The following is a 15747-nucleotide window of genomic DNA, read 5'->3' as shown; positions in this document are numbered from 1 at the left end:
TGGTTGAGTTTCCAGTTGACGAGTTTCTATTCGCGAAGTGTTAAGTTGTGGAGTTTCTAGCTGTAAAGTTTTTAGTTGCGGAGTTTCTAGTTGTGGAGTTTCCAGTTGTGGAGTTTCTAGTTGTGGAATTTGTAGTTGTGGAGTATCTAGTTGTGGTGTTTTAAGTTTTGAAGTTTCTAGCTGTTGAGTTTCTAGTTGCGGAGTATATAGTTGCAGAGTTTCTAATTGCGGAGTTTCTAGTTGTGCAGTTTCTACTTGTGGAGTTTCTAGTTGTGGAGTTTTTAGTTGCGGAGTTTCTGGTTGCGGAGTTTCAGGTTGTGGAGTTTCCTAGTTGTGGAGTTTCTAGTTGCGGAGTTTCTAGTTGCGGAGTTTCAAGTTGTGGAGTTTCTAGTTGGGGAGTTTCTAGTTGTGGAGTATCTAGTTGTGGAGTTTCAAATTGTGGAGTTTTTAGTTGTGGACTTTGAAGTTGTAAAGTTTCTAGTAGCGGAGTGTCTAGTTGGAAGTTTCTAGTTGCGGAGTTTTCTATTTGCGGAGTCTGTAGTTGTGGAGTTGCTAGTTGTGGAGTTTCTAGTGGTGGATTTTCTAGCTGTGTAGTTTCTAGTTGCGGAGTTTCAAGTTGTGGAATTTATAGGTGTGGAGTTTCTAGTTGTGTAGTTTCCAGTTGTGGAATTTCTAGTTGTGGAGTTTCTAGCTGTGGAGTTTCAAGTTGTGGAATTTATAGGTGTGGAGTTTCTAGTTGTGGAGTTTCTAGTGGTCGGGTTTCTAGTTGCGGAGTTTCTAGTTGTGGAGTTTCTAGTTGTGGATTTTCTAGTTGTGGAGTTTTTAGTTGCGGAGTTTCTAGTTGCGGAGTTTCTGGTTGTGGAGTTTCAAGTTGTGTATTTTCAATCTGTGTAGTTTCTAGTTGTGGAGTCTCAATTTGTGGAGTTCCTAGTTGTGGTGTCTCTAGTTGTGGAGTTTCTAGTTGTGGAGTGTCCATTTGTGGAGTTTCTAGTTTTGAAGTTTCTAGTTGTGGAGTTTCTAGTTGGAGTTTTTAGTTTTTGAGTTTCTAGTTGTAGATTTTCTATTTGCAGAGTTCCTAGTTGTGGAGTTTCTAGTTGAGGGGTTTCTAGTTGTGGAAATTCTAGCTGTGGAGTTTCTACTTATGGAATCTCTAGTCGTGGTGTTTTTAATTGTGTAGTTTCTATCTGAGGAGTTTCTAAATGCAAAGTCTCTAGTTGTGGAGTTTCTAGTTGTGGAGTTTTTTGTTGGGGAGTTTCTAGTTGTGAAGTTTCTAGTTGTGGATTTTCTAGTTGCGGAGTTTCTAGTTTCGGAGTTCCCAGTTGGGGAGTTTCCACTTGAGTTTATAGTTGTGGATTTTCTAGTTGAAGAGTTTCGAGTTGCAGAGTTTAAAGTTGTGGAGTTTCTAGTTGTGGAGTTACAGTTGTGGAGTTTTAGTTGTGGCGTTTCGAGTTGAGGAATTTATAGGTGTGGAGTTTGTAGTTGTTGAGTTTCTAGTTGTCGGGTTTATAGTTGCAGAATTTCTAATTGTGGAGTGTATAGTTGTGGATCTTTTAGTTGAGGAGTCTCTAGTTGTTGAGTCTCTAGCTGTGGAAATTCTAGTTGTGGAGTTTCTAGTTGCAGAGTTTGTTGTTGCGGAGTTTGTAGATGTTGTTTTTCTAGTTGTAGAGTTTCTGGCTGTGGAGTTTCCAGTTGCGGAGTTTCTAGTTGTGGAATTTCTAGTTGTGAGGTTTGTAGTTGTGGAGTTTCTAGTGGTAGAGTTTCTAGTTGTGGAGTCTCTAGTTGTGGAGTTTCTAGCTTTGGAGTTTCTAGTTGTTGAGTTTCTAGTTGACGAGTTTCTATTTGCGAAGTCTCAAGTGTTGGAGTTTCTAGCTGTGGAGTTTCTAGTTGCGGAGTTTGTAGTTGCGGAGTTTCTAGTTGCAGAGTTTCTATTTGTGGAGATTCTAGTTGCCGAGTTTCTTGTTGCGAAGTCTCAAGTTGTGGAGTTTTTAGCTGTGGAGTTTCTAGTTGCGGAGTTTCTAGTTGAGGAGTTTCTAGTTGCGGAGTTACCAGCTGTGGAGTTTCTAGTTGCGGAGTCTCTAGTTGTGCAGTCTCTAGTTTTTGAGTTGCTAGTTGTGAAGTTTCTAGTTGTGGGGTTTCTAGCTGTGTAGTTTCTAGTTGCGGAGTTTCTATTTGCAGAGTTTCTAGTTGCGGAGTTTCTAGTTGCAGAGATTCTAGTCGTGGAGTTTTTAGTTGGGGAGTTTCTAGTTGTTGAGCTTCTAGTTGTGAAGTTTATAGTTGTGGGGTTTCTAGCTGTGGAGTTTCTAGTTGCGTAGTTTGTAGTTGCAGAGTTTCTAGTTGCGGAGTTTCTAGTTGCAGAGTTTCTAGTTGTGGAGTTTTAAGTTGTGGAGTTTTAGTTGTGGAGTTTCAAGTTGTGGAATTTATAGGTGTGGAGTTTCTAGTTGTTGAGTGTGTAGTTGTGGAGTTTCTAGCTGTGGAGTTTCTAGTGGTTGAGTTTCCAGTTGACGAGTTTCTATTCGCGAAGTGTCAAGTTGTGGAGATTCTAGCTGTAAAGTTTCTAGTTGCGGAGTTTCTAGTTGTGGAGTTTCCAGTTGTGGAGTTTCTAGTTGTGGAATTTGTAGTTGTGGAGTATCTAGTTGTGGTGTTTTAAGTTGTGAAGTTTCTAGCTGTTGAGTTTCTAGTTGCGGAGTATATAGTTGCAGAGTTTCTAATTGCGGAGTTTCTAGTTGTGCAGTTTCTACTTGTTGAGTTTCTAGTTGTGGAGTTTTTAGTTGCGGAGTTTCTGGTTGCGGAGTTTCAGGTTGTGGAGTTTCCTAGTTGTGGAGTTTCTAGTTGCGGAGTTTCTAGTTGCGGAGTTTCATGTTGTGGAGTTTCTAGTTGAGGAGTTTCTAGTTGTGGAGTTTGTAGTTGTGGAGTATCTAGTTGTGGAGTTTCAAATTGTGGAGCTTCTAGTTGTGGACTTTGAAGTTGTAGAGTTTCTAGTTGCGGAGTGTCTAGTTGGAAGTTTCTAGTTGCGGAGTTTTCTATTTGCGGAGTCTGTAGTTGTGGAGTTGCTAGTTGTGGAGTTTCTAGTGGTGGATTTTCTAGCTGTGGAGTTTCTAGTTGCGGAGTTTCTAGTTGCAGAGTTTCTAGTTGTGGACTTTCTAGCTGTCCAGGTTCCAGTTGTGGAATTTCTAGTTGTGTAGTTTCTAGCTGTGGAGTTTCAAGTTGTGGAATTTATAGGTTTGGAGTTTCTAGTTGGGGAGTTTCTAGTGGTCGGGTTTCTAGTTGCGGAGTTTCTAGTTGTGGAGTTTCTAGTTGTGGATTTTCTAGTTGTGGAGTTTTTAGTTGCGGAGTTTCTAGTTGCGGAGTTTCTGGTTGTGGAGTTTCAAGTTGTGTAGTTTCAATCTGTGTAGTTTCTAGTTGTGGAGTCTCAATTTGTGGAGTTCCTAGTTGTGGTGTCTCTAGTTGTGGAGTTTCTAGTTGTGGAGTGTCCATTTGTGGAGTTCCTAGTTTTGAAGTTTCTAGTTGTGGAGTTTCTAGTTGGAGTTTTTAGTTTCTGAGTTTCTAGTTGTAGATTTTCTGTTTGCAGAGTTCCTAGTTGTGCAGTTTCTCGTTGTTGGGTTTCTAGTTGTGGAAATTCTAGCTGTGGAGTTTTTACTTATGAAATCTCTAGTCGAGGAGTTTCTAGTTGTGTAGTTTCTATCTGAGGAGTTTCTAAATGCAAAGTCTCTAGTTGTGCAGTCTCTAGTTGTGGAGTTTCTAGTTGTGGAGTTTATAGTTGTGGAGTTTTTTGTTGGGGAGTTTCTAGTTGTGAAGTTTCTAGTTGTGGAGTTTTAGTTGTGGAGTTTCAAGTTGTGGAATTTCAAGTTGTGGAATTTATAGGTGTCGAGTTTCTAGTTGTTGAGTGTCTAGTTGTGGAGTTTCTAGTTGCGGAGTTTCTAGTTGTGGAGTTTCTACTTGTGGAGATTCTTGTTGTGGAGTTTTGAGTTGCGGAGTTTCTGGTTGCGGAGTTTCAGGTTGTGGAGTTTCTAGTGGTGGAGTTGGTAGTTGTGGAGTATCTTGTTGTGGAGTTTCAAATTGAGGAGTTTTTAGTTGTGGATTTTGAAGTTGTAGAGTTCCTAGTTGTGGAGTTTCTAGTGGTGGAGCTTCTAGTTGTTGAGTTTCTAGTTGCTGAGTTTCTAGTCGCGAAGTCTCAAATTGTGGAGTTTCTAGCTGTGGATTTTGAAGTTGCAGAGTTCCTAGTTGCGGAGTGTCTAGATGGAAGTTTAGAGTTGTTGAGTTTCTAGTTGACGAGTTTCTATTTGCGAAGTCTCAAGTTGTGGAGTTTCTAGCTGTGGAGTTTCTAGTTGCGGAGTTTGTAGCTGCGGAGTTTCTAGTTGCAGAGCTTCTAGTTGTGGAGATTCTAGAGTCCGAGTTTCTAGTTGCAAAGTCTCAAGTTGTGGAGTTTCTAGTTGTGGAGTTTCTCGTGTCAGAGTTTCTAGTTGGGGAGTTTTCTAGTTGTGGAGATTCTAGTGGCGGAGTTTCAAGTTGTGAAGTTTCTAGTTGCGGAGTTACTAGCTGTGGATTTTCTAGGTGCGGAGTCTCTAGTTGTGCAGTCTATAGTTGTTGAGTTGCTAGTTGTGAAGTTTAATGTTGTGGGGTTTCTAGCTGTGGAGTGTCTAGTTGCGGGGTTTGTAGTTGCAGAGTTTCTAGTTTCGGAGTTTCTAGTTGCAGAGATTCTAGTTGTGGAGTTTCTAGTTGGGGAGTTTCTAGTTGCGGAGTTTCTAGTTGTGGAGTTTCTAGTTGCGGAATTTCTAGTTGTGGAGTAACTAGTTGTGGTGTTTCAAGTTTTGGAGTATCTATTTGTCGGGTATGAAGTTGTGGAATTTCTAGTTGTGGAGTTTCTAGCTGTGGAGTTTCTAGTGGTTGAGTTTCCAGTTGACGAGTTTCTATTTGCGAAGTCTCAAGTGTTGGAGTTTCTAGCTGTAACGTTTCTAGTTGCAGAGTTTCTAGTTGCGAAGTTTCCAGTTGTGGAGTTTCCAGTTGTGGAAATTCAATCTGTGTAGTTTCTAGTTGTGGAGTCTCATTTTTGGAGTTCCTAGTTGTGGAGTCTCTAGTTATCGAGTTTCTAGTTGTGGAGTGTCTATTTGTGGAGTTTCTAGTTGTGAAGTTTCTAGTTGCGGAGTTTCTAGTTGTGGAGTGTCTAGTTGTGGAGCTTTTAGTTGAGGAGTCTCTAGTTGTTGAGTCTCTAGCTGCGGAAATTGTAGTAGTGGAGTTTCTAGTTGCAGAGTTTGTTGTTGCGGAGTTTCTAGATGGGGTTTTTCTAGTTGTAGAGTTTCTGGCTCTGCAGTTTCCAGTTGCGGAGTTTCTAGTTGTGAGGTTTGTAGTTGTGGAGTTTCTAGTGGTGGAGTTTCTAGTTGTGGAGTCTCTAGTTGTGGAGTTTCTAGTTGTGGAGTTTCTAGCTGTGGAGTATGTAGTTGTTGAGTTTCTAGTTGACGATTTTCTATTTGCGAAGTCTCAAGTTGTGGAATTTCTAGCTGTGGAGTTTCTAGTTGCGGAGTTTGTAGTTGCGGAGTTTCCAGTTGCAGAGTTTTAGTTGTGTAGATTCTAGTTGCCGAGTTTCTTGTTGCGAAGTCTCAAGTTGTGGAGTTTCTAGCTGTGGAGTTTCTAGTTGCAGAGTTTCTAGTTGTGGAGTTTCTAGTTGTGGAGTTTCTAGTTGTGGAATTTGTACTTGTGGAGTATCGTGTTGTGGTGTTTCAAGTTGTGGAGTTTCTAGCTGTGGAGTTTCTAGTTATGGAGTTTCTCGTGTCAGAGTTTCTAGTTGCGGAGTTTCTAGTTGTGGAGATTCTAGTGGCGGAGTTTCAAGTTGTGAAGTTTCTAGTTGCGGAGTTACTAGTTGTGGAGTTTCTAGGTGCGGAGTCTCTAGTTGTGCAGTCTATAGCTGTTGAGTTGCTAGTTGTGAAGTTTATAGTTGTGGGGTTTCTAGCTGTGGAGTGTCTAGTATCGGGGTTTGTAGTTGCAGAGTTTCTAGTTTCGGAGTTTCTAGTTGCAGAGATTCTAGTTGTGGAGTTTCTAGTTGGGGAGTTTCTAGTTGCGGAATTTGTAGTTGTGGAGTGTCTAGTTGTGGTGTTTCAAGTTGTGGAGTATCTATTTGTCGGGTATGAAGTTGTGGAATTTCTAGTTGTGGAGTTTCTAGCTGTGGAGTTTCTAGTGGTTGAGTTTCCAGTTGACGAGTTTGTATTTGCAAAGTCTCGAGTTGTGGAGTTTCTAACTGTAAAGTTTGTAATTGCAGAGTTTCTAGTTTCGGAGTTTCCAGTTGTGGAGTTTCTAGTTGTTGAATTTGTAGTTGTGGATTATCTAGTTGTGGAGTTTCTAGCTGTGGAGTTTCCAGTTGCGGAGTATGTAGTTGCAGAGTTTCTAGTTGCGGAGTTTTCTAGTTGTGGAGTTTCTAGTTGTGCAGTCTCTAGTTGTTGAGTTTCTTGTTGTGAAGTTTATAGTTGTGGGGTTTCTAGCTGTGGAGTTTTTAGTTGCGGAGTTTCCTGTTGCAGAGTTTCTAGTTGTGGAGTTTCTAGTTGGGGAGATTCGAGTTGCAGAGTTTCTAGTTGTGGAGTTTCAAGTTGTGGAGTTTTAGTTGTGGAGTTTCAAGTTGTGGAATTTATAGGTGTGGAGTTTCTAGTTGTTGAGTGTCTAGTTGTGGAGTTTCTAGCTGTGGAGTTTCTAGTGGTTGAGTTTCCAGTTGACGAGTTTCTATTCGCGAAGTGTCAAGTTGTGGAGATTCTAGCTGTAAAGTTTCTAGTTGCGGAGTTTCTAGTTGTGGAGTTTCCAGTTGTGGAGTTTCTAGTTGTGGAATTTGTAGTTGTGGAGTATCTAGTTGTGGTGTTTTAAGTTGTGAAGTTTCTAGCTGTTGAGTTTCTTGTTGCGGAGTATATAGTTGCAGAGTTTCTAATTGCGGAGTTTCTAGTTGTGCAGTTTCTACTTGTTGAGTTTCTAGTTGTGGAGTTTTTAGTTGCGGAGTTTCTGGTTGCGGAGTTTCAGGTTGTGGAGTTTCCTAGTTGTGGAGTTTCTAGTTGCGGAGTTTCTAGTTGCGGAGTTTCATGTTGTGGAGTTTCTAGTTGAGGAGTTTCTAGTTGTGGAGTTTGTAGTTGTGGAGTATCTAGTTGTGGAGTTTCAAATTGTGGAGCTTCTAGTTGTGGACTTTGAAGTTGTAGAGTTTCTAGTTGCGGAGTGTCTAGTTGGAAGTTTCTAGTTGCGGAGTTTTCTATTTGCGGAGTCTGTAGTTGTGGAGTTGCTAGTTGTGGAGTTTCTAGTGGTGGATTTTCTAGTTGCGGAGTTTCTAGTTGTGGAATTTCTAGTTGTGAGGTTTGTAGTTGTGGAGTTTCTAGTGGTAGAGTTTCTAGTTGTGGAGTCTCTAGTTGTGGAGTTTCTAGCTTTGGAGTTTCTAGTTGTTGAGTTTCTAGTTGACGAGTTTCTATTTGCGAAGTCTCAAGTGTTGGAGTTTCTAGCTGTGGAGTTTCTAGTTGCGGAGTTTGTAGTTGCGGAGTTTCTAGTTGCAGAGTTTCTATTTGTGGAGATTCTAGTTGCCGAGTTTCTTGTTGCGAAGTCTCAAGTTGTGGAGTTTTTAGCTGTGGAGTTTCTAGTTGCGGAGTTTCTAGTTGAGGAGTTTCTAGTTGCGGAGTTACCAGCTGTGGAGTTTCTAGTTGCGGAGTCTCTAGTTGTGCAGTCTCTAGTTTTTGAGTTGCTAGTTGTGAAGTTTCTAGTTGTGGGGTTTCTAGCTGTGTAGTTTCTAGTTGCGGAGTTTCTATTTGCAGAGTTTCTAGTTGCGGAGTTTCTAGTTGCAGAGATTCTAGTCGTGGAGTTTTTAGTTGGGGAGTTTCTAGTTGTTGAGCTTCTAGTTGTGAAGTTTATAGTTGTGGGGTTTCTAGCTGTGGAGTTTCTAGTTGCGTAGTTTGTAGTTGCAGAGTTTCTAGTTGCGGAGTTTCTAGTTGCAGAGTTTCTAGTTGTGGAGTTTCTAGTTGTGGAGTTTCAAGTTGTGGAATTTATAGGTGTCCAGTTTCTAGTTGTGGAGTGTCTAGTTGTGGAGTTTCTAGTTGCGGAGTTTCTAGTTGTGGAGTTTCTACTTGTGAAGTTTCTAGTTGTGGAGTTTTGAGTTGCGGAGTTTCTGGTTTCGGAGTTTCATGTTGTGGAGTTTCTAGTGGTGGAGTTTGTAGTTGTGGAGTATCTTGTTGTGGAGTTTCAAGTTGAGGAGTTTTTAGTTGTGGATTTTGAAGTTGTAGAGTTCCTAGTTGTGGAGTTTCTAGTGGTGGAGTTTCTAGTTGACGAGTTTCTATTTGCGAAGTCTCAAGTGTTGGAGTTTCTAGCTGTGGAGTTTCTAGTTGCGGAGTTTGTAGTTGCGGAGTTTCTAGTTGCAGAGTTTCTAGTTGTGGAGATTCTAGTTGCCGAGTTTCTTGTTGCGAAGTCTCAAGTTGTGGAGTTTTTAGCTGTGGAGTTTCTAGTTGCGGAGTTTCTAGTTGAGGAGTTTCTAGTTGCGGAGTTACCAGCTGTGGAGTTTCTAGTTGCGGAGTCTCTAGTTGTGCAGTCTCTAGTTTTTGAGTTGCTATTTGTGAAGTTTCTAGTTGTGGGGTTTCTAGCTGTGTAGTTTCTAGTTGCGGAGTTTCTAGTTGCAGAGTTTCTAGTTGCGGAGTTTCTAGTTGCAGAGATTCTAGTTGTGGAGTTTCTAGTTGGGGAGTTTCTAGTTGTTGAGCTTCTAGTTGTGAAGTTTATAGTTCTGGGGTTTCTAGCTGTGGAGTTTCTAGTTGCGGAGTTTCTAGTTGCGGAGTTTCTAGTTGCGGAGTTTCTAGTTGCAGAGTTTCTAGTTGTGGAGTTTCTAGTTGTGGAGTTTCTAGTTGTGGAGTTTCAAGTTGTGGAATATATAGGTGTCCAGTTTCTAGTTGTCGAGTGTCTAGTTGTGGAGTTTCTAGTTGCGGAGTTTCTAGTTGTGGAGTTTCTACTTGTGAAGTTTTGAGTTGCGGAGTTTCTGGTTTCGGAGTTTCATGTTGTGGAGTTTCTAGTGGTGGAGTTTGTAGTTGTGGAGTATCTTGTTGTTGAGTTTCTAGTTGACGAGTTTCTATTTGCGAAGTCTCAAGTTGTGGAGTTTCTAGCTGTGGAGTTTCTAGTTGCGGAGTTTGTAGCTGCGGAGTTTCTAGTTGCAGAGTTTCTAGTTGTGGAGATTCTAGTGTCCGAGTTTCTAGTTGCGAAGTCTCAAGTTGTGGAGTTTCTAGCTGTGGCGTTTCTAGTTGTGGAGTTTCTAGTTGCGGAGTTTCTAGTTGCGGAGTTTCTAGTTGTGGAGTTTCTAGTTGTGGAATTTGTAGTTGTGGAGTATGTAGTTGTGGTGTTTCAAGTTGTGGAGTTTCTAGCTGTGGAGTTTCTAGTTGCGGAGTTTCTAGTTGCAGAGTTTCTAGTTGCCGAGTTTTCTAGTTGTGGAGATTCTAGTGGCGGAGTTTCAAGTTGTGGAGTTTCTAGTTGCGGAGTTACTAGCTGTGGAGTTTGTAGAGGCGGAGTTTCTAGTTGTGCAGTCTCTAGTTGTTGAGTTGCTAGTTGTGAAGTATATAGTTGTTGGGTTTCTAGCTGTGGAGTTTCTAGTTGCGGAGTTTCTAGTTGCAAAGTTTCTAGTTGCGAAGTTTCTAGTTGCAGAGATTCTAGTTGTGGAGTTTCTAGTTGGGGAGTTTCTAGTTGCGGAATTTGTAGTTGTGGAGTATCTATATGTTGGGTTTCAAGTTGTGGAGTTTCTAGCTGTGGAGTTTCTAGTGGATGAGTTTCCAGTTGACGAGTTTCTATTTGCGAAGTCTCAAGTTGTGGAGTTTCTAGCTGTAAAGTTTCTAGTTGCAGAGTTTCTAGTTGCGAAGTTTCCAGTTGTGGAGTTTCCAGTTGTGGAACTTCAATCTGTGTAGTTTCTAGTTGTGGAGTCTCAATTTTGGAGTTCCTAGTTGTGGAGTCTCTAGTTGTCGAGTTTCTAGTTGTAGAGTGTCAATTTGTGTAGTTTCTAGTTGTGAAGTTTCTAGTTGTGGAGTTTGTAGTTGGAGATCTTAGTTTTCGAGCTTCTAGTTGTAGATTTTCTATTTGCAGAGTTCCTAGCTGTTGAGTTTCTAGTTGTGGAAATTCTAGCTGTGGAGTTTCTCCTTATGGAATCTCTAGTCGAGGAGTTTCTTGTTGTGTAGTTTCTATCTGAGGAGTTTCTAAATGCAAAGTCTCTAGTTGTGCAGTCTCTAGTTGTGGAGTTTCTATTTGTGGAGTTTCTTGTTGGGGAGTTTCTAGTTGTGAAGTTTCTAGTTGTGGATTTTCTAGTTGCGGAGTTTCTAGTTGCGGAGTTTCCAGTTGGGGAGTTTCTACTTGAGTTTATAGTTGTGGATTTTCTAGTTGCAGAGTTTCGATTTGCAGAGTTTCAAATTGTGGAGTTTCTAGTTGCGGAGTTTCTAGCTGCGGAGTTTCTAGTTGCGGAGTCTCTAGTTGTGCAGTCTCTATTTGTTGAGTTTCTAGTTGTGAAGTTTATAGTTGAGGGGTTTCTAGCTGTGGAGTTTTTAGTTGCGGAATTTCTATTTGCAGAGTTTCTAGTTGTGGAGTTTCTAGTTGTGGAGTTTCTAGCTGTGGAAATTCTAGTTGCGGAGCTTCTAGTTGCGGAGTTTCTAGTTGTGGAGTTTCTAATTGCGGAGTTTCTAGTTGCAGAGTTTCACGTTGCGGAGTTTGCTAGTTGTGGAGTTTCAAGTTGAGGAGTTTCAAGTTGCGGAGTTTCAAGTTGTGGAGTTTCTAGTTGGGGAGTTTCTAGTTGTGGAGTTTGTAGTTGTGGAGTATCTAGTTGTGGAGTTTCAAATTGTGGAGTTTCTAGTTGTGGATTTTGAAGTTGTAGAGTTTCTAGTTGCAGAGTGTCTAGTTGGGAGTTTCTAGTTGCGGAGTTTTCTAGTTGCGGAGTCTGTAGTTGTGGAGTTGCTAGTTGTGGAGTTTCTAGTGGTGGATTTTCTAGCTGTGGAGTTTCTAGTTGCGGAGTTTCAAGTTGCAGAGTTTCTAGTTGTGGACTTTCTAGCTGTGGAGTTTCCAGTTGTAGAGTTTATAGGTGTGGAGTTTCTATTTGTGGAGTTTCTAGTGGTCGGGTTTCTAGTTGCGGAGTTTCTAGTTGTGGAGTTTCTAGTTGTGGATTTTCTAGTTGTGGAGTTTTTAGCTGCAGGGTTTCTAGTTGCAGAGTTTCTGGTTGTGGAGTTTCAAGTTGTGTAGTTTCAATCTGTGTAGTTTCTAGTTGTGGAGTCTCAATTTGTGAAGTTCCTAGTTGTGGAGTCTCTAGTTGGGGAGTTTCTAGTTGTGGAGTGTCTATTTGTGGAATTTCTAGTTGTGAAGTTTCTAGTTGTGGAGTTTCTAGTTGGAGTTTTTAGTTTTCGAGTTTCTAGTTGTAGATTTTCTATTTGCAGAGTTCCTAGTTGTGGAGTTTCTAGTTGAGGGGTTTCTAGTTGTGGAAATTCTAGCTGTGGAGTTTCTACTTATGGAATCTCTAGTCGTGGAGTTTCTAGTTGTGTAGTTTCTATCTGAGGAGTTTCTAAATGCAAAGTCTGTAGTTGTGCAGTCTCTAGTTGCAGAGTTTCTAGTTGTGGAATTTCTTGTTGGGGAGTTACTAGTTGGGAAGTTTCCAGTTGTGGATTTTCTAGTTGCGCAGTTTCTAGTTGCGGAGTTTCCAGTTGGGGAGTTTCTACTTGAGTTAATAGTTGTGGATTTTCTAGTTGCAGAGTTTCGAGTTGCAGAGTTTCTATTTGCAGAGTTTCTAGTTGCGGAGTTTTTAGCTGCAGAGTTTCTAGCTGTGGAGTTTCAAGTTGTGGAGTTTCTAGTTGTGGAGTTTTAGTTGTGGCGTTTCCAGTTGAGGAATATATAGGTGTAGAGTTTGTAGTTGTTGAGTTTCTAGTTGTCGGGTTTCTAGATGCAGAATTTCTAGTTGTGGAGTGTCTAGTTGTGGAGCTTTTAGTTGAAGAGTCTCTAGTTGTTAAGTCTCTAGCTGTAGAAATTCTAGTTGTGGAGTTTGTAGTTGCAGAGTTTGTTGTTGCGGAGTTTCTAGATGTGGTTTTTCTAGTTGTAGAGTTTCTAGCTGTGGAGTTTCTAGTTGCGGAATATGTAGTTGCAGAGTTTCTAGTTGCGGAGTTTTCTAGTTGTGGAGTTTCTAGTTGTGCAGTCTCTAGTTGTTGAGTTTCTTGTTGTGAAGTTTATAGTTGTGGGGTTTGTAGCTGTGGAGTTTCTAGTTGCGAATTTTCTAGTTGCAGAGTTTTTAGTTGCGGAGTTTCTAGTTGCAGAGTTTCTAGTTGCAGTGTTTCAAGTTGTGGAATTTATAGGTGTAGAGTTTCTAGTTGTTGAGTGTCTAGTTGTGGAGTTTCTAGTTGCGGAGTTTCTAGTTGTGGAGTTTCTAGTTGTGGAGTTTCTAGTTGTGGAGTTTTAGTTGTGGAGTTTCAAGTTGAGGAATTTATAGGTGTGGAGTTTGTAGTTGTTGAGTTTCTAGTTGTCGGGTTTCTAGTTGCGGAGTTTCTAGTTGTGGAGTGTCTAGTTGTGGAGCTTTTAGTTGCGGAGTCTCTAGTTGTTGAGTCTCTAGCTGCGAAGTCTCAAGTTGTGGAGTTTCTAGCTGTGGAGTTTCTAGTTGCAGAGTTTCTAGTTTTGAAATTTGTAGTTGTGGAGTATCGTGTTGTGGTGTTTCAAGTTGTGGAGTTTCTAGCTGTGGAGTTTGTAGTTGTGGAGTTTCTAGTGTCAGAGTTTCTAGTTGCGGAGTTTTCTAGTTGTGGAGATTCTAGTGGCGGAGTTTCAAGTTGTGAAGTTTCTAGTTGCGGAGTTACTAGCTGTGGAGTTTCTAGGTGCGGAGTCTCTAGTTGTGCTGTCTATAGTTGTTGAGTTGCTAGTTGTGAAGTTTATAGTTGTGGGGTTTCTAGCTGTGGAGTGTCTAGTTGCGGGGTTTGTAGTGGCAGAGTTTTTAGTTTCGGAGTTTCTAGTTGCAGAGATTCTAGTTGTGGAGTTTCTAGTTGCGGAGTTTCTAGTTGCGGAGTTTCTAGTTGGGGAGTTTCTAGTTGCGGAATTTGTAGTTGTGGAGTTTCTAGTTGTGGTGTTTCAAGTTGTGGAGTATCTATTTGTCGGGTATGAAGTTGTGGAATTTCTAGTTGTGGAGTTTGTAGCTGTGGAGTTTCTAGTGGTTCAGTTTCCAGTTGACGAGTTTCTATTTGCGAAGTCTCAAGTTGTGGAGTTTCTAACCCTAAAGTTTGTAGTTGCAGAGTTTCTAGTTGCGGAGTTTCGAGTTGTGGAGTTTCTAGTTGTTGAATTCGTAGTTGTGGATTATCTAGTTGTGGAGTTTCTAGTTGTGCAGACTCTAGTTGTTGATTTTCTTGTTGTGAAGTTTATAGTTGTGGCGTTTCTAGCTCTGGAGTTTCTAGTTGCGAATTTTCTAGTTGCAGAGTTTTTAGTTGCGGAGTTTCTAGTTGCAGAGTTTCTAGTTGTGGAGTTTCTAGTTGGGGAGATTCGAGTTGCACAGTTACAAGTTGTGGAGTTTCTAGTTAAGGAGTTTAAGTTGCGGAGTTTCTAGTTGTGGAGTTTCCAGTTGTGGAGTTTCTAGTTGTGGAATTTGTAGTTGTTGAGTATCTAGTTGTGGTGTTTTAAGTTGTGAAGTTTCTAGCTGTGGAGTTTCTAGTTGCGGAGTATCTAGTTGCAGAGTATCTAGTTGCGGAGTTTCTAGTTGTGGAGTTTCTACTTGTGGAGTTCCTAGTTGTGTAGTTTTTAGTTGCGGAGTTTCTTGTTGTTGAGTTTCAGGTTGTGGAGTTTCTAGCTGCGGAGTTTGTAGTTGTGGAGCATCTAGTTGTGGAGTTTCAAGTTGAGGAGTTTTAAGTTGTGGAAATTCTAGTTGCGGAGCTTCTAGTTGCGGAGTTTCTAGTTGTGGAGTTTCTAGTTGTGGAATTCGTAGTTGTGGAATATCTAGTTGTGGTGTTTCAAATAGTGAAGTTTCTGCTGTGGAGTTTCTTATTGCGGAGTTTCTAGTTGCAGAGTTTCACGTTGCGGAGTTTCCTAGTTTTGGAGTTTCTAGTTGCGGAGTTTCCAGTTGCGGAGTTTTCTAGTTGCGGAGTCTGTAGTTGTGGAGTTGCTAGTTGTGGAGTTTCTAGTGGTGGATTTTCTAGCTGTGGAGTTTCTAGTTGCGGAGTTTCTAGTTGCAGAGTTTCTAGTTGTGGACTTTCTAGCTGTGGAGTTTCCAGTTGTGGAATTTCTAGTTGTGGAGTTTCTAGCTGTGGAGTTTCAAGTTGTGGAATTTATAGGTGTGGAGTTTCTATTTGTGGAGTTTCTAGTTGCGCAGTTTCTAGTTGTGGAGTTTCTAGTTTTGGATTTTCTAGTTGTGGAGTTTTTAGTTGCGGAGTTTCTGGTTGCGGAGTTTCTGGTTGTGGAGTTTCAAGTTGTGTAGTTTCAATCTGTATAGTTTCTAGTTGTGGAGTTTCACTTTGTGGAGTTTTTAGTTGCGGAGTTTCTAGTTGCGGAGTTTCTGGTTGTGGAGTTTCAAGTTGTGTAATTTCAATCTGTGTAGTTTCTAGTTGTGGAGTCTCAATTTGTGGAGTTCCTAGTTGTGGAGTCTCTAGTTGTGGAGTTTCTAGTTGTGGAGTGTCCATTTGTGGAGTTTCTAGTTGTGAAGTTTCTAGTTGTGGAGTTTCTAGTTGGAGTTTTTAGTTTTAGAGTTTCTAGTTGTAGATTTTCTATTTGCAGAGTTCCTAGTTGTGGAGTTTCTAGTTGAGGGGTTTCTAGTTGTGGAAATTCTAGCTGTAGAGTTTCTACTTATAGAATCTCTAGTCGTGGTGTTTTTAGTTGTGTAGTTTCTATCTGAGGAGTTTCTAATTGCAAAGTCTCTAGTTGTGCAGTCTCTAGTTGTGGAGTTTCTTGTTGTGGAGTTTCTAGTTGTGGAGTTTTTTGTTGGGGAGTTTCTAGTTGTGAAGTTTCTAGTTGTGGATTTTCTAGTTGCGGAGTTTCTAGTTGCGGAGTTTCCAGTTGGGGAGTCTCTACTTGAAATTATAGTTGTGGATTTTCTAGTTGCAGAGTTTCGAGTTGCAGAGTTTCAAGTTGTGGAGTTTCTAGTTACGGAGTTTCTAGTTGAGGGGTTTCTAGCTGTGGAGTTACTAGTTGCGGAGTTTCTTTTTGCAGAGTTTCTAGTTGCTGAGTTTCTAGTTGCAGAGTTTCTAGTTGTGGAGTTTGTAGTAGTGGACTTTTAGTTGTGGAGTTTCAAGTTGAAGAATTTATAGGTGTGGAGTTTCTAGTTGTTGAGTTTCTAGTTGTCGGGTTTCTAGTTGCGGAGTTTCTAGTTGTGGAGTGTCTAGTTGTGGAGCTTTTAGCTGAGGAGTCTCTAGTTGTTGAGTCTCTAGCTGTGGAAATTCTAGTTGTGGAGTTTCTAGTTGCAGAGTTTGTTGTTGCGGAGTTTCTAGATGTGGTGTTTCTAGTTGTGGAGTTTCTGGCTGTGGAGTTTCCAGTTGCGGAGTTTCTAGTTGTGGAGTTTCTAGTTGTGAGGTTCGTAGTTGTGGAGTTTCTAGTGGTGGAGTTTCTAGTTGTGGAGTCTCTAGTTGTGGAGTTTTTAGTTGTGGAGTTTCTAGTTGCGAACTCTCAAGTTGTGGAGTTTCTAGTTGTGGAGTTTCCAGTTGTGGAGTTTCTAGTTGTGGAATTTGTAGTTGTGGAGTATCTGGTTGTGGTGTTTTAAGTAGTGAAGTTTCTAGCTGTGGAGTTTCTAGTTGTGGAGTATCTAGTTGCAGAGTTTCTAGTTGCGGAGTTTCTAGTTGCGGA

The sequence above is a fragment of the Rhipicephalus microplus genome, unplaced genomic scaffold, assembly GCF_043290135.1.
Source record: "Rhipicephalus microplus isolate Deutch F79 unplaced genomic scaffold, USDA_Rmic scaffold_12, whole genome shotgun sequence".
In the NCBI taxonomy this organism is placed as follows: Eukaryota; Metazoa; Arthropoda; class Arachnida; order Ixodida; family Ixodidae; genus Rhipicephalus; species Rhipicephalus microplus.
The sequence above is the reverse complement of the archived record's forward strand: the minus strand, read 5'-3'. Positions refer to the sequence as shown.